The 18628-nt window shown below is 43.3% G+C and overlaps 1 protein-coding gene across 8 annotated transcripts in view; it reads right to left on the bottom strand.

The window, feature by feature from the left end:
- Window positions 1–18628, bottom strand: part of LOC138472502 (uncharacterized) — a 215835-nt gene that overhangs the window by 92744 nt on the left and 104463 nt on the right. For 4 of the 8 annotated variants that reach the window (XR_011268620.1, XR_011268621.1, XR_011268619.1 and 1 more), the window contains 2 exons: window positions 16019–16157; window positions 157–238 (listed from right to left, as the gene is read on the bottom strand). The gene's annotated coding sequence lies outside the window, so the exon portion shown is untranslated. The remainder of the gene's footprint in view (window positions 1–156; window positions 239–16018; window positions 16158–18628) is intronic. The other 4 variants (XR_011268622.1, XM_069610718.1, XM_069610720.1 and 1 more) reach the window with 1 other exon arrangement.

Raw genomic sequence — 18628 nt, 5'->3', positions numbered from 1 at the left:
GTATTCAGATGAGAATACAAAGATTGTACCTACTGAGGTACAATGAATAAGAGTGAAGTAAATGTTGTTAGTTTGGAAGGAATTTTTTAGGCTAGTATGTGGCTACACTGTACTGCATGAGTAACAGAAACAAAACTACTACACTAGTACACTTACTTTGTAGGATGTGAAGAATATTTTTCTTCAGGTTGTTGTCTTCTAGGAGGTAAGTTGTTCTCTTCCAGGAGGTTGTTCTTCACTGTAATTGCGAAAGAAGAAAATTAGTCGGTATGTATGGTAATGGTGAAGTAATTTGAGTACAACACAACATTATTTTGCAATGTAGGAGGAGTTGTTGGGAAGAAGAGTTAGTAACATTTGAACTGATTACGATTATGGTGGTAACCCTGCTGTTGCTGCAGATGGGTGGCCCCATATTGCTAATCATTGTTCGCCAGCAAGCTTCCCAGTGGCACCATCACATTACAGGTTATGTTGGCCTGGAAAGTCAGGTAGCGGAAAATGTTAGTGCCTGTTTCTGTGGAGTTGCGTAGCACTGTATGGGAATGGGGACATGGGAGCACAGGAAGCGTTGCTAATGGGTTTGCTGGTTCTGTGATAGTATGCCCCATGGAGCCGCAGGAAGAAAGTGAAAATGGAAAATGCTGAGTGTTTAAAAAGTTGTCATTTTTGGGAGGCTGGGTTTGTGACTTTATAGCAGTACTGTGCATAATTGTTTTCAACAAAAACAAAATGGATATTGAAAATATTTGGAGAACACTTTCAAGTGGCACTTGTGTGAAGGTTTGTTATGTTGTTAGTACATGCATACTTGTGAACGGAATGTACTGTAATGTGTACTTGCTTATTAAAGAATGGTTCTTTTGGTTGTATTGTGGGAGTTGTGGTTGCAGTATTTGCATTAGAAATGGTGCACTACAAGTCCTAGAATGCAGAGGAAATTGAGAAGCCAAGAAGCATGTACAGATTAGAAAAGAGAATGTTAGCTAGCAAGTATGCATGTATGTCACTGACTGTCAATATTTTCTGCAGAGATTGAGTACACCTGACTGATGCTGATAATCAGCTTTTTTTGGGAAATATTCAAAACACTTTGAAGCACTTTTTGTAAATATAGAAATAATGTTTGCAGCAGGTGAAAAGAAAATGGATGGAAGCACAGCAAAAACGGAATGCCTACGGTTTTGAGGTTGAAAGAAAAAGTATACTTCAGTAGAATGTTGCTCAGTTTACTTCAAAACTTGAAAAAAATGTTAACAACAAAAAATACAAAAAAGCCATGAAAAAATCCCTGTGCTCAGAGAGACACAGCTCCACCTCACTGATGAGGCCCAACAAGGCTGAAACACATGTATGGGGTTGCTGTTGGTACTCTTGTTCAAAGGAGGTTTGCATAGCATTTCGGTGCTGGACTGCCCTTGTGGGGCACGCTGTGAACGGTACTCATTGTTATGTGTCCTTGAAAACACTACACTAAGAATTTCACTGAGTACTGAGTAAATGTGTCAAAAATCCACAAAGATATGATAACATTCACTACATTGAAAGCTGATGTTGGAAAGTAAAGTTTCTTTTTTGGAAAACTGTGTATTCAAGTGGTTGGTACTCCGCTACATCGGAAGAATGGTTTCGCAAAACGCAATGTGAGCAAGATTTTGAATAAGATTTTTGAAGTGTGGATTGAAAGTGTACTGTGTGCCATACGATGAACATCCTGACAGATGAATGTTCATTTTGAGGTATGGAATAGACATTGTACGTGTGAAATGTCACTGAAATGTAAAGGCAAAATAAGAATGTACTGTGTATATTTAACTGTAAAGTGGTTACTGAAATATGTTTTTGCCTTCTACATTTTATACAGTTATATAATCCAGATGTGCATATCTCACGGGTACATCCGACTGGCCAATGGCGTTTTCAACAATATTTGGACAATAATTATTAACCACAGATATGTAATAACAATCATCTGGGACAGCCGCCAGGCAACAATCTGTTTTTTTGCGTTTGCAGTAACAAGAAGCTACATGGGAGGTGTAGGTTCTAGAAACATGTGGATGTCAAAGTGTTGCTTTTTCAATTTTAAAGCTCTCATTTCTCCTCTGTAATGGAGTGCCATGTGCGTACATTATTTGTTGGTGTTATGGTGAATTCTCTCTTTAGGCTGAATTTCCTAACCTAGTGAGTCCCCCAGCAGCTTTGCTGGATTTCTGGAGTTTGTTTTTTTCTCCTGCCAAGAGTGAGACTCTTTTTCTCCCACTCTTGGACATGATTTATGGTGTTCCTTTGACTGTTAATTTGTTTTATGGGCTATGGGGTCCTTTACTCCATAGGGTCTCATGTGTTTTTTCTATGTGTGTTACACAACACCCTCCGTGCAGTAACACAGGGGTGTCATAGTGACACCCCACCATAGACTCCATACCCTAGGACTGACTACTGTCTCCCAGGGCATGTAAAGTCACCATTGGCTTTACTAGTCCCAAATTATGAACAGAAACCAGTACGAACCATCCTATTGTGGACGTACTGGTCGGGGCAATGTGATTGCCCCGGGGTCTGTTAGTCGAGGGGGCACGTCTCCGTCCCCCCTGATCGAGTTTTGGCTGGTGGCAGTGGATACAACTTTTTATATTCGACCGCAAATATATCCCTATGGGATTTTCCCATTGTTCGAGGCTACCAACTTTAATTATTTAATTCTCATAGCCTTGAACATACCGCCGGTTTATTTATTTAATATTAATTCGCCGGTTGGTATTTTTTGCCAGGACTCGATTCTAAAATGGTGTTTGTGTTCTCTTCTGTGACTCCAACCCAGGTCGAGCCCTTTGTTCCACTTTTTGGCGGGCTTCTCCACAGAAGCCTCTAAAAGTGGTGCCACTCTGTCTGGGTACCACAGAGGGGGTGGGAGGGGGTTTAGGCACCCTGGACTGAGTTACCTTGGTAACTCAAGTCGCACTCTTGTGTGATTGGCCCAAGTGGTGAGCCGGCCGGCTCACCACTTAGCATGTTTGATTGACAGCTAGGCTGAGTGAATGGGGGTGTGCTGCATAAAAGCAGGGCTTTGGGGACTGGAACTTCAGAAGTCGCCACAGGACCTGAGAATCCGACGAGGGTTAAGCTGAGCCAACCTACCACGACAACACCACCGGTGGAGCCCTGTGGAACCAACTCACCACTTCCCGACGACAGAGAAGATCTCCCGGCTGGAGAGGCTTCTTCCCCTGACTGGTGGGCACAACCAGTTTACCTTCTTCTCTTCGCATCCCAGGCCGTCTTGTTGTCGAATTGCCCATGCCAAGCACCCCGGCAACCAGATAGCCACTTACCACTGGACCGCGAATACAAGGACCACTCCTTTTACCTGAGAACTCTGCGGCTGGTTTCTTCCCTGGCAGTGCAATGGACTCCTGTCTTCCTCCCCGATGAGATCCTCTCTTCCCCTGGACGAAGCACTGACTTGCATCCGCTGCCAGGAACAACTGCCCCCGTTGGAGTATTCTCACCACCTTAAGGTACCGTGTCTGCCAGGCCTCCCTTTCTAAAGATTGCTACAAGGTAATAATAATCCCTTAACCTTCTGGACTGGGCTGGCTGCCTTGACCTTCTAACTGGTCCCTTTCTTTTGGTCCAACTCTTTTTGAACCTTTGCAAGACTCTTGTGCACTTCAACCGTGTGACCTTCGACACATTTCGTTCTGATCCTCTTAAAGTGGATCTGGCCTTCTGAACTCTAACTTCACGGTTTTACTTGCCTTCCTCTCTTGTTTTGTTCTTATGAAAGTGTTGGGATCTGTTTCATATTATACTGTGCTTTTCTCTCCTTTTAAAAACAAATTATTAGAGTGCCATCTGTGTTAAGCGCTCACCGCTGTCTGAAAATAAGTGGGGCTTTACTTAAGACTTGTCTGAAATTCTTCTAAGGGAGTGTATATCTTTTAGTGACCGTGTTTTTGAATTGCTTACTATTAGTGCCTGTGTGTTTTTCTAGATGTGGTTTTTAAATAAATAATTGTATCTCTTTTACACCAAGCTCTGGTCAGTGTTTACTTGTTCTACTGTGTTCTTTTGACCTATTGTGAATACTCTGTATACTGCCTAACTCTTCTTGAGGGAAGTCTGACTGCTCAGCCACAGCTACCAAGTGAATCTGTGTGGTACAGACTGCTACCAAGTGGGTTTACTGCCAAACACCTGTAGTCTTAAATCTTTTACAGTGTTCCCAGAGGGAACTGCACAGGTTTCTGCCTAACACTGGTGTACAGCAGTGGGATTTGTATTGAGTATACACTTTAGAGTGCTTTTTGAACACTTTAGGACAACTAACCACAGAGCTTAGCACTAAAAAGCTGATTTTCCAATTATGTCTGCTATGGAGAGTTATACCCTAGAATCTATGGGCCTCATTACACGGTAGGCGGTAAGGGTTTACCGGTACCGGTATTTTACCGGTACCGGTAAATCCTTACCGCCTTACTACGAGGTCCCTTTGCAGGTTGGGGAATTTAACGCCTGCTTTCTGCAGGCGTTAAAAACCAACCCGCAAAGGGACCAGTGGAGCTAATTACGGTACCGCAATTTGCGGTACCGTAATTAGCGCCTTCCCCATTCCCATAGAGCCCTATGGGGCAAAAATGGGAATGGGGAAGGGCAATGGTGGAAGGGGGAATTACCGCCCCACCAACCTTGGAATGGGGCGGTAATTCCCCTTTCCACCAAGGCGTGCCAGTATTTTACCGGCATGAACCATGGCGCTACTAGCGCCATGGTTCTCCGCCTACTGTGTAATGAGGCCCATTGTCTGCCAAAACTGCTGATTGCTTAAAAGTATTGTGTAGACATAATAATCTCTCTGAGAAGGGCAAGAAAATGGAACTTATAGAAAGATTGTTAGAAATCCAAAGTCTGGGTGGTACAGAGGAATCTACCCCCCCAGCAAATGTAGAAAACAGTGATGGTATTGATCTGAATCAAAGTCTTGATAATGAGTCAGAAGAGGAAAGTGAACCTAATGAAGTTAGCCACCCTGAGCCTCTGTCTGCCTTACCTACTGTACCTACTGGGCCTATACCAGGTCCTACATGTAACCCTGCTTATTTTGAACTTGAAAAAATGAAGCTTGAATTAGAGTACAAATGTTTTATTGTTCAATGTAAAAGAAACCAAGAGCTAGAGTTCAGAAGAATGAATGCCCAGGTTGAGCAGAAGCAAGCTGAGTTAAGACTCAGAGAAATAGAGCTTAATCATGAACTAGAAATGAAGAAGTTGTCTGTGGAAAATGCTTCTCCTCTGGTTCCTCTAGGAGTTCCAGTCCCAAAAGACCCTGGATGCCTAAGGAATTAGTGGGTATGTATGAACCTAAGTTGGATGTGTTGGATTGGTTAAAAATGTTTGAGTATAATCATGGGCTCCAGGACATCACAGGGAATGAGTTACTTCCCTGGTTGTTCTCTAGGCTTCCCCCTGTTGTAACTGATGTGGTAATGGAGTTGGGGGATGTGGATAAGAAGGATTATGAATGTGTGAAACTAGCTTTGATAGCTAGATTTGGGAAGACCCCTTCTCAGTACCTTAAGAGGTTTAGGACCCTCAAAAAGCATGATGGTACCCCTTGGGCTACCTGGCTGAGTGAAAGTTTGAAAAGGGATGGATTAAGGGTTACAGAGTTAACACGCATGAAGGAATGAAGAATCTTGTAATGTTGGAGTCAATTTATGATGCCTGCTCTCCCAAGCTCAGACAGCACTTGGCTGATTCAAAGGAATTATATTCCAGGAAGTTAGCTAAGGCTGCTGACTTGTGGGTTGCCAACAGGGCCACTCACAAGTATTATGGGGCTACTCAGAAAAAGGATGAGGGAAAACAGCCAATAAAGGACTCCAAAGAGAATTCTAATAATTCCAATTCCAAAGAGGGCACCAAACAAAACCAAAAGGGTAAGCCACAAGGGAAACCAAATCAGGCTACTGTACCTCCTGGTGCCAAACCAGAAGGAGGTCAGAACAAGCCACCATTCCAGAAAGCATTTGGTAAATGCTTTGTTTGTGGCTCTACTGACCATGTTAAAGAAGATCCCAGATGTAAGGGTAAACCTTCAGGGGTCCAGCTTGTCTCCTTAGCCTTCGCTCCAAAGGAGGAAGTACAAATGGCAAGTGTAAACTTTCTATTACTTGCTGATGAACCCATTGGAGTCTCAGCCAGTGTGTCTTTCGTGTCTCTGAGTTTGTGGGAACAACAGAACTTAGATGTCTATAATTCTATCCCAGATAATACTAAAGAGTATTATAAGGACAGTGTCCAGGTGAATGGTCAGGAGACTCCTGCCATTAGGGACACTGGGGCCAGCATAACTGTGGTGGACAAATTGTTTTTCCAGGCTGAGGATGTTGCTAAGGCACCCAAACACCTCACCAAGTTAGCTGGAGTGCCTGTGCAGATGCTTCCCCAATTACCAGTTCTCATCAAGTGTAATGACATGACTGTGAAGATACCTGTCAGCATACAAAGTGAGGTGCCAGGAAGGGTTCTGCTGGGTAATGAATTGAAAACTCTTGGAGTAGTGTCACATACCCCCAGACCTCCTAGTAAAAGGTTACAGGAGCTCAGCAGACCTGCAAGGGAGAGAACCATGAGAAGTACTCCCAAGGAGATGATGAAGAAAGAGATCACTCCTGATCCACTGGAGATGTCAGCTGCTGTCTCTAAGAAACTAGAAGGAAAAGGGAAACCCAAAACTTCTAAAAAGAACCTCACAGCCAGCACTCCAGTGCAGCCAACAAGGACTTCCCCTAGGTTGTCCAAAGTTACACCAGTAACTCCTCTTCCAGCTGAGGCTGAGAGGGAGGTACAACCCTGTGTGGTTGAACTAGACTCTGAAAAAGAGCTAGTGGAAGGCCAGGAACTCATTGGAGATCTGGATCCTGTTGACCATCCTGAGCTGCAGTCTTTACTGGCAGAAGGTGGACCCAACAGGGCAGACCTCAGTAAGGGACAGAGAGAATGTCCAACTCTGGAAGGTCTTCGCCACCAGGCAGATGCTCAGGCTGAGGGGCAAGAGCCTGGGGAAATATAGGTTACACTGGGTAGATGGCCTCTTCTACAGTGAACCAACAGAGTCTGCACCTGGGAACAACAAACGACTTGTAGTACCCCAAGAGAACAGTCCACAGTTCTTGCAGTTAGCCAATGAGATTCCTTTGGCTGGTCACTTGAGTTTCAAGAAGACTAAGGAAAGGCTCTCACTCTACTTTTATTGGCCAAAGATGGGGGCTGAAGTAGATAAATACTGCAGGAGCTGCCACACCTGCCAGACTTCTGGTAAGGTTGGCTTCCAGAATGTGGCACCTTTAGTGCCTCTCCCTGTAGTGGGAGTCCCATTTGAGAGAGTAGGGATTAACATTGTTGGTCCCCTTGATCCTCCAGCTTCCTCAGGCAACAGGTTTATACTTGTTGTAGTCGACCATGCTACTAGATACCCTGAGGCAATTCCTATGAGGACTGTTACAGCTCCGGCTGTGGCTAAGGCCCTCCTTGGTATTTTTACCAGGGTTGGGTTTCCTAAGGAAGTAATCTCTGAAAGGGGGTCGAATTGTATGTCCCACTACATGAAAGCCATGTGGAAAACCTGCGGAGTTACTTACAAGTTTTCAATCGCATACCACCCTCAGACAAATGGGCAGGTTGAAAGGTTCAGCAGGACCATGAAGAGCATGATAGGTGCTTTAGAGGACCCCCTTAAAAGAAAGTGGGACCTTCTACTGCCATGCCTTCTCTTTGCTTATAGAGAAGTCCCTCAGGAGGGAGTAGGTTATTCTCCCTTTGAACATCTTTATGGTCATCCGGTCAGAGGTCCATTGGCCCTGATCAAGAAAGGGGTTGGAGAGTAACTGACTATGTGATAGGTCTCCGAAGGAGAATGTCACAAATGATGGCAGAAGCAAGTGATAACTTGAAAGCAGGACAAGCATTGGTCAAGCACTGGCATGACCAAAAGCCTAACATGGTTGAGTTTACTCAGGACCAGCTAGTTCTCGTTATGATTCCAACAAGGCAGAGGGCCTTGCAAGACAAATGGATGGGACCCTTCAAAGTTGTGGGTAAACTTGGAGAGGTCAACTATCTGGTGGACTTGGGCAATCCCAAGGAGGCTCCAACAGTCTTCCACACCAACAGACTAAAAGCGTATGTCTCCAGACCTGATGTAGGAGCTTTGCTTCTAGCATCAACAGAGGAAGAAGAAGAGAGTGAAGCTCTTCCTGATCTCCTCAGAGGCTTACCTTTAGACGAAAACATTGAAGGAGTAAATCTCTCTTCAAATCTGACACCTGAGCAACAGGAAGAGTGCAAATCTATGTTAAATCAGTTTGCCTCTCTGTTCTCACTTTCACCAGGCTTGACCCCTTGGGGACAGCATGACATACTCACTGGTGACTATCTGCCAGTCAAAAGCAGAGGTTATCGAATGTCAGCGAATGTAAGAACCCACATCAAAGGTGAGGTCAACAAGATGCTTGATCTCGGGGTGATAGAGCCCTCTACTAGTCTATGGTCTAGCCCAGTTGTGTTAGTACCAAAGGCAGGATCTAAAGAACTTAGATTCTGTGTGGATTACAGAGCTCTTAATGCAGTCACTAAGACTGATGCCCACCCTTTGCCAAGGACAGATGAGTTGGTGGATAGACTTGGTGCAGCCAAGTTCCTCAGCATATTTGACTTGACGTCAGGCTATTGGCAAATAGCCCTGACAGACCATGCCAAGGAGAAAACTGCATTTTCTACCCCAGTTGGCTTATACCAGTTTAAGGTTATGCCTTTTGGATTGAAAAATGCACCTGCTACATTTCAAAGGATGGTAAACCAGGTTCTGAATGGGATGGAGGAGACTTCTGCATGGCATACTTGGATGACATAGCAGTGTTCAGCAATTCCTGGGAAGAACATGTGGACCACCTGAGATATGTTTTGCAGGCTCTTGGAAAGGTCAATCTGACAATAAAGGCAAGTAAATGCCAGATTGGACAGAGTAAAGTGGAAGATAATTTTTGGTGAAGAACGCAAAGACTTGCATTAAATGAATCGATGATCGAATTTGGCATTAGAAGATCACTGTTGACAGTTTTACTGAAAATGAGAATGATACAAAGTTTGGCAGTTATGAACTGTATTTGAAAAAGTTAGCCACGCTTTCTTGGAATACACTGAATGTTTTTTCGTTGTGTCAAAATGAAAAATACTTGTTAAGGTCGCGAGTATTGTTGTTTCCTTCAAAATAAAATGTTACTATCATTTTTGTACAAAGAAAGAAAAGTTTTGCATTTGTTGTAGATGTGTGCGCTTAAGTTCTTTGTTTTGCATTAGATAACCTTATGACATTGGTGATGACAGTGTACGTTTGGTTATGCTGTCCACTAAAGTCATTGAAATAGGTGGAGCTTATTTTGAACACATAGTGATGTTAGCATTATGGGCGGGCTAACGTAATCTGTGCCAAGAGGGCTTTTGAACTTAGGGTGATAGAATCGTATTGAGTCTATCTACTTTATTTACAAATTTACAGTAGATTCTAGAGTCTATAAGATTATTTTTTTTTGTGCTATTTTTTTACTGTGAAAGGTGGTTCCTAAAGGAACCTTTTTTTGTCGTTTCTTTTATTCTTTTCTTTGCAGGAGAGTAAGTGGGGTGGAAAATGAGAGAAGAGGCACCAACCACAAATGTGGGGCTGCAGGTGGACAGGGGAAGATGTTGCACATGTGTAACATCTAAGGTAGGGGGCAGTGTTTCTCATGGTCTTTGATTACAGCTTCAAAAGCACTTTGAAAATGCTACCCCCTGCAGAGTGGTGTGTTGCAGTATACTCAGAGTCCTGTTGTCTTCAAAAGACATGTATCAACAGCCTCTTCTATCGCTTGCATGGTAGTTGATGGAATTTTGTGTCCCACAGAAGTAAGCTGTGTGGTTATAGTACTGGTTGTGGAAGATGAGGTGGAGGAAGACAGCCTACTATTTGCTAAGAAAGGAACTGCCTTTCTGAGAGCATTGCAGTGGTTGGATTGGGTGTGGCGATGCATGGAGGTGGTCCCATAGGAGTACTGTCCAGGTAGTCCACAACTGCTCAGTGCATTTCACTTTGGTAGCTTTAGTGTTTGGTACATTCCCAACAATTGTAAAGAACTGCCACACCCATGATTCTCTCTTAATGCTAGAGGTAGGCACTTCCTCTACCTCATTTTCTTGGGGCTCTTCATTGTCTTTGGAAGTACTGCGCTTTTTTGTTGTTGTATAGGTCCTCCAGCAACTGGTGGTGGTGATGAATCTTGGGGAGGAGGGATGGCAATGGCTGGTGCCATTATTAAGATTAATAGCGGTTTTGCTAATATTCCTCCAAGTATGTGCTGTTTACCAAATTGTTAGTGGATAATGAGTCAGAACAGGTCTAGGAGCTGTGAAGAGGGACATTTTGAGCTTGAAAGTTCCTAGATCAGTAGAAAGTGCAGTTCCAAACTGTTACCGAAGCACAGACCCAATCGCGAAGTGTGGACTCGTTCGGGAACACGTCATCATGCTGCGAGCGAGCGCATGGCCATGTAACACTGTCCGGAAGGTCCGCGACGACATCATACGTTCACGAACATCGTCGGATGCAAAAACAGTAGAAAAAGTTGCAAAAAGTGTATAGAAGTATTAAAAATGATGCTAGGAGGTGGGAAATGGCAGAGTTTTAAGATAAAACTTAGTAAATTGGACAGAAATATTGGTATATTGAGGTAAATATTATATTAGTAAGTTGGAGGAAATTAGCATGCACTGGTAAAAACCCATCAAATTCATAAAACAATGTTGTTAAAGGGACGTTATGGTTAAGTTGCACTAATAAAAACCTATGAAATTCAATGAAAAAAACGTTGTTAAAGGGACGTCATGGTTACAAGTAAAACTGAAAAACCTCAGAAATTCTCCAGTTATAGTAAGCTAAGCAACTAGAACTCACACCACCACCGTGCACTGCTAACACTAACACCCAGGACTTTGTTAGCATAGACTCTGCATCAAAGTTAACGAGGAATAGGCCATTGAGTGTACGCAGACGTGAATGTCAATCACTGCTTGATCTAGGGTTAGACCTTGTGATTTGTGAATAGTGACACTGTGTGCTGCATGGAGGTGCTGCAGTCTGTCTACCATTGCTGTTTTTCACGTGTTATCTGCGTGCCTTCTAAAACGTCCTTGCCGGCGGAGCCGAGACAGAGTGGAGTCAGAGTGACTGTGTGAAGGGTGCACGGTGTACGGCCCAGTCACTCTATTACCTCGTAACCTCGCCACTTTACTAGCAGGAGCTGTATTGCTAGCTGAGGCTGCAATAGAATGTGGGAGGTGCCGGCTGAGGATCCGTTGGGGACGGCAAAACCTGTCGCTGTGGCAGTGCCAGCGGTAGTGGATCCAGCAACTCAGCTTGACGTAAATGAAACACCGCCCGCGGGAGCCAGCTCTGATATGCAAGAATCCTGCTGCTTCCCGGAACAGTCAGCGTGGGCTCTGATCGAGCCAAACAGGACATTCCAAGGACCCAAACGGAAGAGGGAAGTCGCGTTGCTTTTCCTGGGGCTTTTGTTACCTTCCCCTCATCCGCCCCCTTTCATTGTGGATGTACAAATCGGCACCAGCACAGCAGCGTACATGGAGAGTTCTGAGGCTGCAGCTGGGGGTGGTGCCAAATCACTATCAGCACAGATCTTGAGCCAGACTCATACGGGGTTCCAAGACTACTACCCTGCAGTTCCTGAAATGGGACAGACTTAATCGAAGAAGTAATATTAGAAGGGTGGGCTCCATTGAAGGGGGAGTCCATCCAGACAAAGCAACATATTAACCAGCTGACAAATGTTTCCAGTGAGACTTCCTTGACTAAATCTAATGATGTTATGTTGAAAACCACCCAACCCGCCCCCAACTTGGCTTTGTACAAAGTGCCTTTGCAGCCACAAACACTGAGTCAACTGCTGCCTAGAAGCACTGAGGGTCTGGGAATGAACGATTTCCGAATGAATGGTCAGCCCCATATATGGGGAAGTGGGGGTGACCAGCTTAAGACTAAAGACCCTAACCTTCGAGCGAAGATGACGGTTTACCCCAGCTACACGGAAAAAAATATTTGGAAGCCTAGGAAGCTTGCTCACATCCTCGACCTAGAGCAAAGTGTCTTTTCATATAGATAATACCCAAATCTTCCCTCAAATGCATTTGTCAGATAAATCACGGATAACAGAAGAAATCCCTGACTATTTGTTATTGCAAAGTACCCTACGAGTTGGCCAATCAGCTCAACAAGATAACATAGAAACCTCAGCTCAAAAACATCAAAGAGGAAATCAAGGAGAAAATCATGCTACCTTGGGTACTCAGGGTTCGGCCAGTGGTGGGTCAAAGGGTGCCGTTATTCAAAATCAATCACCCTTTCACCATCTCAAGGATGCCTTACCTGCACCCAGTTCTTTACCCTCAAGGCCAAACAGGGTGAATTTAAATGGTCCATATAAAAGAACCAGACTGGATTCGGCTGAATCTAGATGATGGAGGAAGAGGGAGCATGAATCAAGCCTCTACTCAAACAGATATGGTCGGATTGACAACGGTTCAAGGTGCAAGATGTAGTAGCTGCCCAAGGGAGATGGACTTCCAAACAATTGCAACCTTGACATCCATAATGAGTCAATTTATGAAACTCTATGAGCATATAGGCGATCAGCTAGGAGACCAGACAACAATGTTAGCAATGTTACATTCGAAGGCAATATTTGTGGAAGGATTTGTAACAGGCATTCAAAATAGCATGGTGAACAACACAGCAAAAGTAGCTGAACTTCCTGAAACTATACTGGATCCTATCATTAAAGAGAAGCAGAGTAGGAGAGCATCGAGGATATTCGATGGGCCTGACATCCAGCTCTCTGACAGCGTGCTTCCAAGCTTGAATCCACCTTTGGTAATGCAATTTAAAATGCCAAACCTCTTGGACTCTCCACGACGAGAAGCCTATGTCTAGAGTTGAAAAAAGCCAAGAATTGGCTCCTGACCTGCCTCTTGAAACCAACACCCAGGAAATTGAGGTGACGATCGATAAGATTCAAGTTGTTAACCCTGAAAACAAACCATTACCATCACAACAAAAAATATGCCCCATTTTTGTAAAAAAACAAGTAGCGAAAAGCAGAAATAATTTACCACAGCCTTTGGAGAGTATGATCGACCCACAACAAAAACCAACAAGGGTCATGTTAAAGCCCTGCGAGAAGAAGCCCACAACAAAAACCAAGAATGTGAAAGCCCCCGCAAAACTAAGGCCAAGTGGAAGACGTGCTTTTGTAAAAAGAATTAACGTGCCAAAACCACAAACATAGAATCAACCAGAGACCTCTAAGTGTTTACAAGAGAACACCAGGATAATCTTGAAAATGAAAACAAAACTATCGATGGCCCAGGAACCCTCGAAGATTACTGAGGATCACGATGAAATCGACTCAATCGATCTATGTGATCTGTCAACATATTCTATATCCGACCAAGAGCTGGGCGATATTGCAGACTTTGATGAGGGACTAGGCTCTGAGGACCTCATTATGGGCGAGTTGGAAACTGCCAATAGCGCAACTGCAAACCCGACTTGGAGCAAAAAGCTGAGTGGACCTACTCAGCCCTCTATGGATAGCGGGGTAAAGAGCCTAGCCATAGGACATACATGAACATCTACATTAAAAATGAGGAACCCCTGCATCAGCTGGAAGGACGAGCTAACTGCCAGTATAGAGGATAGACCTACAGTTAGGCAACCAAGCTTGTTGCCCGTTTTGAAGGGCAAAAGGGCAACCAGAGAACAACCGGCCTATTAGCTAGAACCATCTACAAGAAAAAACAAGCCCTCTAACAACAGCACTGAACAACCATCATGAGTTAACAGAAGAGTGAAAACAAAAGACAAATAGGGGTCCAGACAAAATACCAACAATGAGCAAAGAAGTAGATCCAAGGGATAAGCAGAGGTGGTGCCGGAACCCAACGACAAATCTCATCGCATAGTGTCAAAACGTACCCAACTTCTCCATTAAAGGTTCCGCGAGCAAAGGAAGCAGTTGTTGAAGGACCACAAAGTAAAGCATCCCAACCTAGGAAAACTTACAACGAAAGGAGTAAGCAAGATGGGCCACTCCACTGATTGAATCAACATGCCAGGGTGGGCTGTTGCTAGCTAGGATGGAGCCATGAGACGATGGTCTGAATAGGCGTGGTTCGCCTATTCCATCAAGTTCCAAGCCTGCGACTCCTTAACTCAGACGACTTGGTGACAGTGGAATTCTTTGACGAACCCAGAATGGACAGAGTGGCCCTTTATCCATCAACGCCCCTGATTAGCCAGCTCTTGATGGAGGAAGCGTGTTGTCTGAGACTGCTGGGGTTTGACCAGATGGAATTCAAGCCTCCAAGAAGACACCCCATATTGGCATCTCCAGACAAAGAAAGCCCTCAAATTTTACTCGGTGCAAGAGACAAGACCATGAAAGAGATAATGGCAGAGAGCCATTTAGGGTCTGAAGGAAGAATGTTAGATCAAAATCTTCGTGAACCAGAATTGCCCACCAGCATTCCATCAGACGGAGGCATGTAACTCCGGATTATAAAGATAAGGATTCCAGCCATCGAAGGACCAGGTGAATGGAGATGTCAAGGGCCAACTCAACCGGGGCCAATCGAAAGAGTGGAAAAAATCCAATGGACCACAAGGGGTCCGACGATAACTGGAAGTGGCTGGTGGCTCTTTTGGCAGATAAAATTAAGATGATATAATGTCAACAATTGAAAGAAGAGGACCCTGTGACGCTGGCAAGCTGGTTTAAATATAAAGAAGAAGACATGTCACATGGAAACCACTACGAATTTACACAATATTAAACATATTCAACTGAAAGGCTGAAAGGAAGGCAGACTCAGAACATCACATAACACAAATAATCAAAAAAACAATTTGTATTAATATCTCATAAAAAACATATTAAATCTGAAATTTGCTGGGCTTTCATAATGGAAAAGAACAGTACAAAATGTAATGCTAATGTATTCTTTTCAATACACCGACTGTGTGGACAGAGCCACACAGAGATGCTGGAGGGGCAGAACTACCGCTAGGTGAAGGGGATCACCTGGAAGAAGGCTGTCTCTAACGACAAGACCAAAAGTTTGCAATCAGTCGTAAATTTTAAACAATCAATGTGAATTGCCAACCGGCTAAAGTGAAAATAGTGCATTAGAAATCCACTGGAGGCAATTCATAGTGCAAAGCACCAGTTAAAAATAAAGCTTAAACATCATATTCAATCGAAAAACATTGAATCAAACATATGAGTAAAGTGCATGAAGTCAACTACAAATTCTAGGGACAAAAAGGGTAAATGCCAAGGTGTCAAACCAGTAGATCTTTAAATTAGTAGTTTCAACGAATTTATGCATCTAGTTGAAAAAGCTGATGCATGTCTTCCTCAGGACGAAACACTCTAATCAATTTTGTGCCACGACGTTGAACTCGATAATAACTGATGCTGATCATACGTGCCTCATTCTGGAATGTATGATGTTCTTGATTATAAAAAGCATGTTTCTGTAAAAAAACACACAACAAAGAAAAACAACAACAACATTGTGTTAACATTTTTTCAGAGAGAGACAAACTGCCAGCACGTTCAGAACGAAGTTCAGTAAAATATATAGAGGAAGGGAGAACAATGAATAAATACCATGTTCTCAACCCAAATGTGGAACCTCGTCAAGTAATTACTCCAAAAAACGAGTAGAAGCCACAGTGGACAGACATCAGTTATTAAGTCTATGGAGACAAGACAAGGACAATGAGTGAATTGGGGTAAAACACCCCTAATTCAAGAAAAAAAACCTGAGAAGGTCGGCTAAAGGCCCAACAGCACTGGACTGGAATAACCTCGCCCAGCCATTCAGGAGGTAATTTGCTCACCTGTGTGTGTGTGTAAACCAAATGCAATCTCAGAATTCCAAAAGACGACATAATTCATGATGTCTTTCATGCGATGCTGGAAAACTCTTTCTCTTCATAGACCACAGTAATTCACCGCCAAAATCGCCATATAAGGAAGCTGCAAGGGGACATAACAGACAACGAAGTGGACGGTCAAAATATGAAAACTAATGGTCATACATATGGTAAATATATCAAAAAGAGCTTTCAATATAGCCGCCAAAACTCAACTTCAACAGTACTTTCGCAATGACAACCATGGAAGAGAATAAACTGTACCATGTCAAATCTGCACTTGAATAAATAGAACCTGCTAGTAAAATACGTGCTCAAGTTTGCTGAAAGGAATGTTACCTGGCGAATGAAAAATGCACGTAGTACCGCTGAATGCTCAGACCCATGAAAGTGCTTACTCTGCCTCGCTGTTGGTGACTGCAATAGTGCTACCGTTGAAGTGATGCATGAGGCGGTTTAGCGGTAACGAGACCAAAATGAAAACTATACAAAAAAAGTTATTTAAATGACAACTTACCCATATGACATGGGGACGAGGCAGAAGGCAAAACCTCGCTGCAGCAGGCTGAAAAGTAGATTAAAGGACACACAGAGTCCAACGGAAGTAGATATAGCCGACGTGCAAATGCAAACGTCGCACACGTGACCTTTCGAGAAAATGTAAACAGCTCTAGGAAAGTGGCCTAGGTCACCAGGGTCACCAGACGCTAGTGGTCATATGGCTTAAGAAACAACGCTTGCCCTTGTATAAAGAGTGAATGGGCCAAATTATAAAATAAAATAAAACAATACAGTAGAAAGAAAAAAGAAATGTCTCTGAACCCCGGGCCGTAACAGTTATGTCAAACAATGCAGCATTTAAAGATGACTAAACAGCGGTAATCAAAATAGATAGGTGCGGTCTATAGCCATGAGCCATATCTCTTTTAGCAAAATATAAAGAGAACCAAAACAAAACAGAATGTTGAATGGTAAATAGAAGTTCAGAAAGCTGGAACATGAGGGGCTTTGTTCATCTATTTTATGGGGGGATGCAACAATTGGAGTCCACAACATCATATGTCTCCAAGAGACATGGTTAAGGAAGGGGCCGATATTAGACAGGTATGAAGTTTACCTAAACCCAGTTGTCAAAGGCTCTAAGTGAAGGCCCTCGTCAGGGCTGTTGAGAGCAATTAAAGAACACCTTTACTTAAAGCACATCGAGTCTCTTTCGCCCAATCCTTACATTCAAATATTGGTGGGTAACCTGACTAATGATCGGGCAAAGCACAATAAGACACTAGTCCCTATGAACCTTTATTGGAATCTAGCCCGCCCCGAATGAATGGTATATCCCGATCAAGTGGCTGACTTGATCGATGAACAACGCCTAAAGTGGAAGGATTCATGGTTTATCTTATGTGGTGACTTGAATTGTATATGCTTTGACGTAAATGGGGTACTACGTGAGGCTGACCTGGTACAAAGGACAGCAGCAGAAAAGCGGGGCTTTTGTTGGCAACAAATTATAGCCTCCAGAGATCTAACAATTCTAAATGGCTGCATCGAGGGAGACATTCTGGGAAAAATAACAAGAAACGATATAAGAAAGGGCCAAATCTTGGACTAAATTTGCACATCAAAAAACATGCTAACAAGCCATAAAAAAAATTCAGTAGTCACGAAGCAAACAAGTGATCACAATCTGCTAAGCTTATCTTAGCTATTAGCCCACCATTAATGGGGCGACAAAGTACTCGAAGGCTTAGAAATAACACCAGGTCGAAACCGACTTAGAAACCCTTTAAATAAAATCAACCAACTTACAAGGAATTTGGAAGAGGTAACTAGCTAGCTGAAATCCACATGAGGAAATGAGAGATTGGACTATTCTTCGTTATTTAACAATTTTGAAGTCAAAAAAGGAAAGGTCAACCGACAGGCGTTCCAGCATACTCATGTATATGACCAAATGATGGTAGCGAGGAAAAAGATCATGAAACAGAAAATCAACAAATTAAAAAAAGACCTACCTAACGATATGAGTCAGCAAATTCATAAATTGAAACAGCAGCATAGAAATTGGGCAAAGATGCACAATAAAATGTTGCTTTGAAATGATGCAGTATCTATGCTGGAAAAGATAAAATCCTGCAACAATGGCAAAACCTGGTCAATACTAAATCGGCTAGATTCGCCCTAGGAAGCATTGCTGATGAACCCCATTACAGCAGCAGCCTGGATAGAACACTTCAAGAAATTCTCAGATAAGGTGCCTCCAGGTATTCCAGCTGACCAACCAAAAGAATCAGCATGGGATGGTGTCAAAATAACTCCAGAACCTATCCTTGCAATTATCAGCAAGCTTAGTAATTCACAAGCCCCAGAGCTTGATGGGCTGACGAATGCGATGTTAAGGCAAAACCCTGTTCAATGGCCAAAATTCTTGTCTGTTTTATTATCATACATCGCTGAGGCAAGGAAGATACCTTCGTCATGGAAGAAATCGATAATTGTGCCCATTTACAAAAAAGGCCAGAGATCGAACCCAGCTATCGTCTGATAGTGCTGCTGGATGTGGCCAGAAAAATA

The sequence above is a fragment of the Ambystoma mexicanum genome, chromosome 8 (genome assembly GCF_040938575.1).
Source record: "Ambystoma mexicanum isolate Mex_15411 chromosome 8, UKY_AmexF1_1, whole genome shotgun sequence".
Taxonomy (NCBI): Eukaryota; Metazoa; Chordata; class Amphibia; order Caudata; family Ambystomatidae; genus Ambystoma; species Ambystoma mexicanum.
Note: the sequence above shows the minus strand (reverse complement) of the source record. Positions and strands in the feature narration are given on the sequence as shown.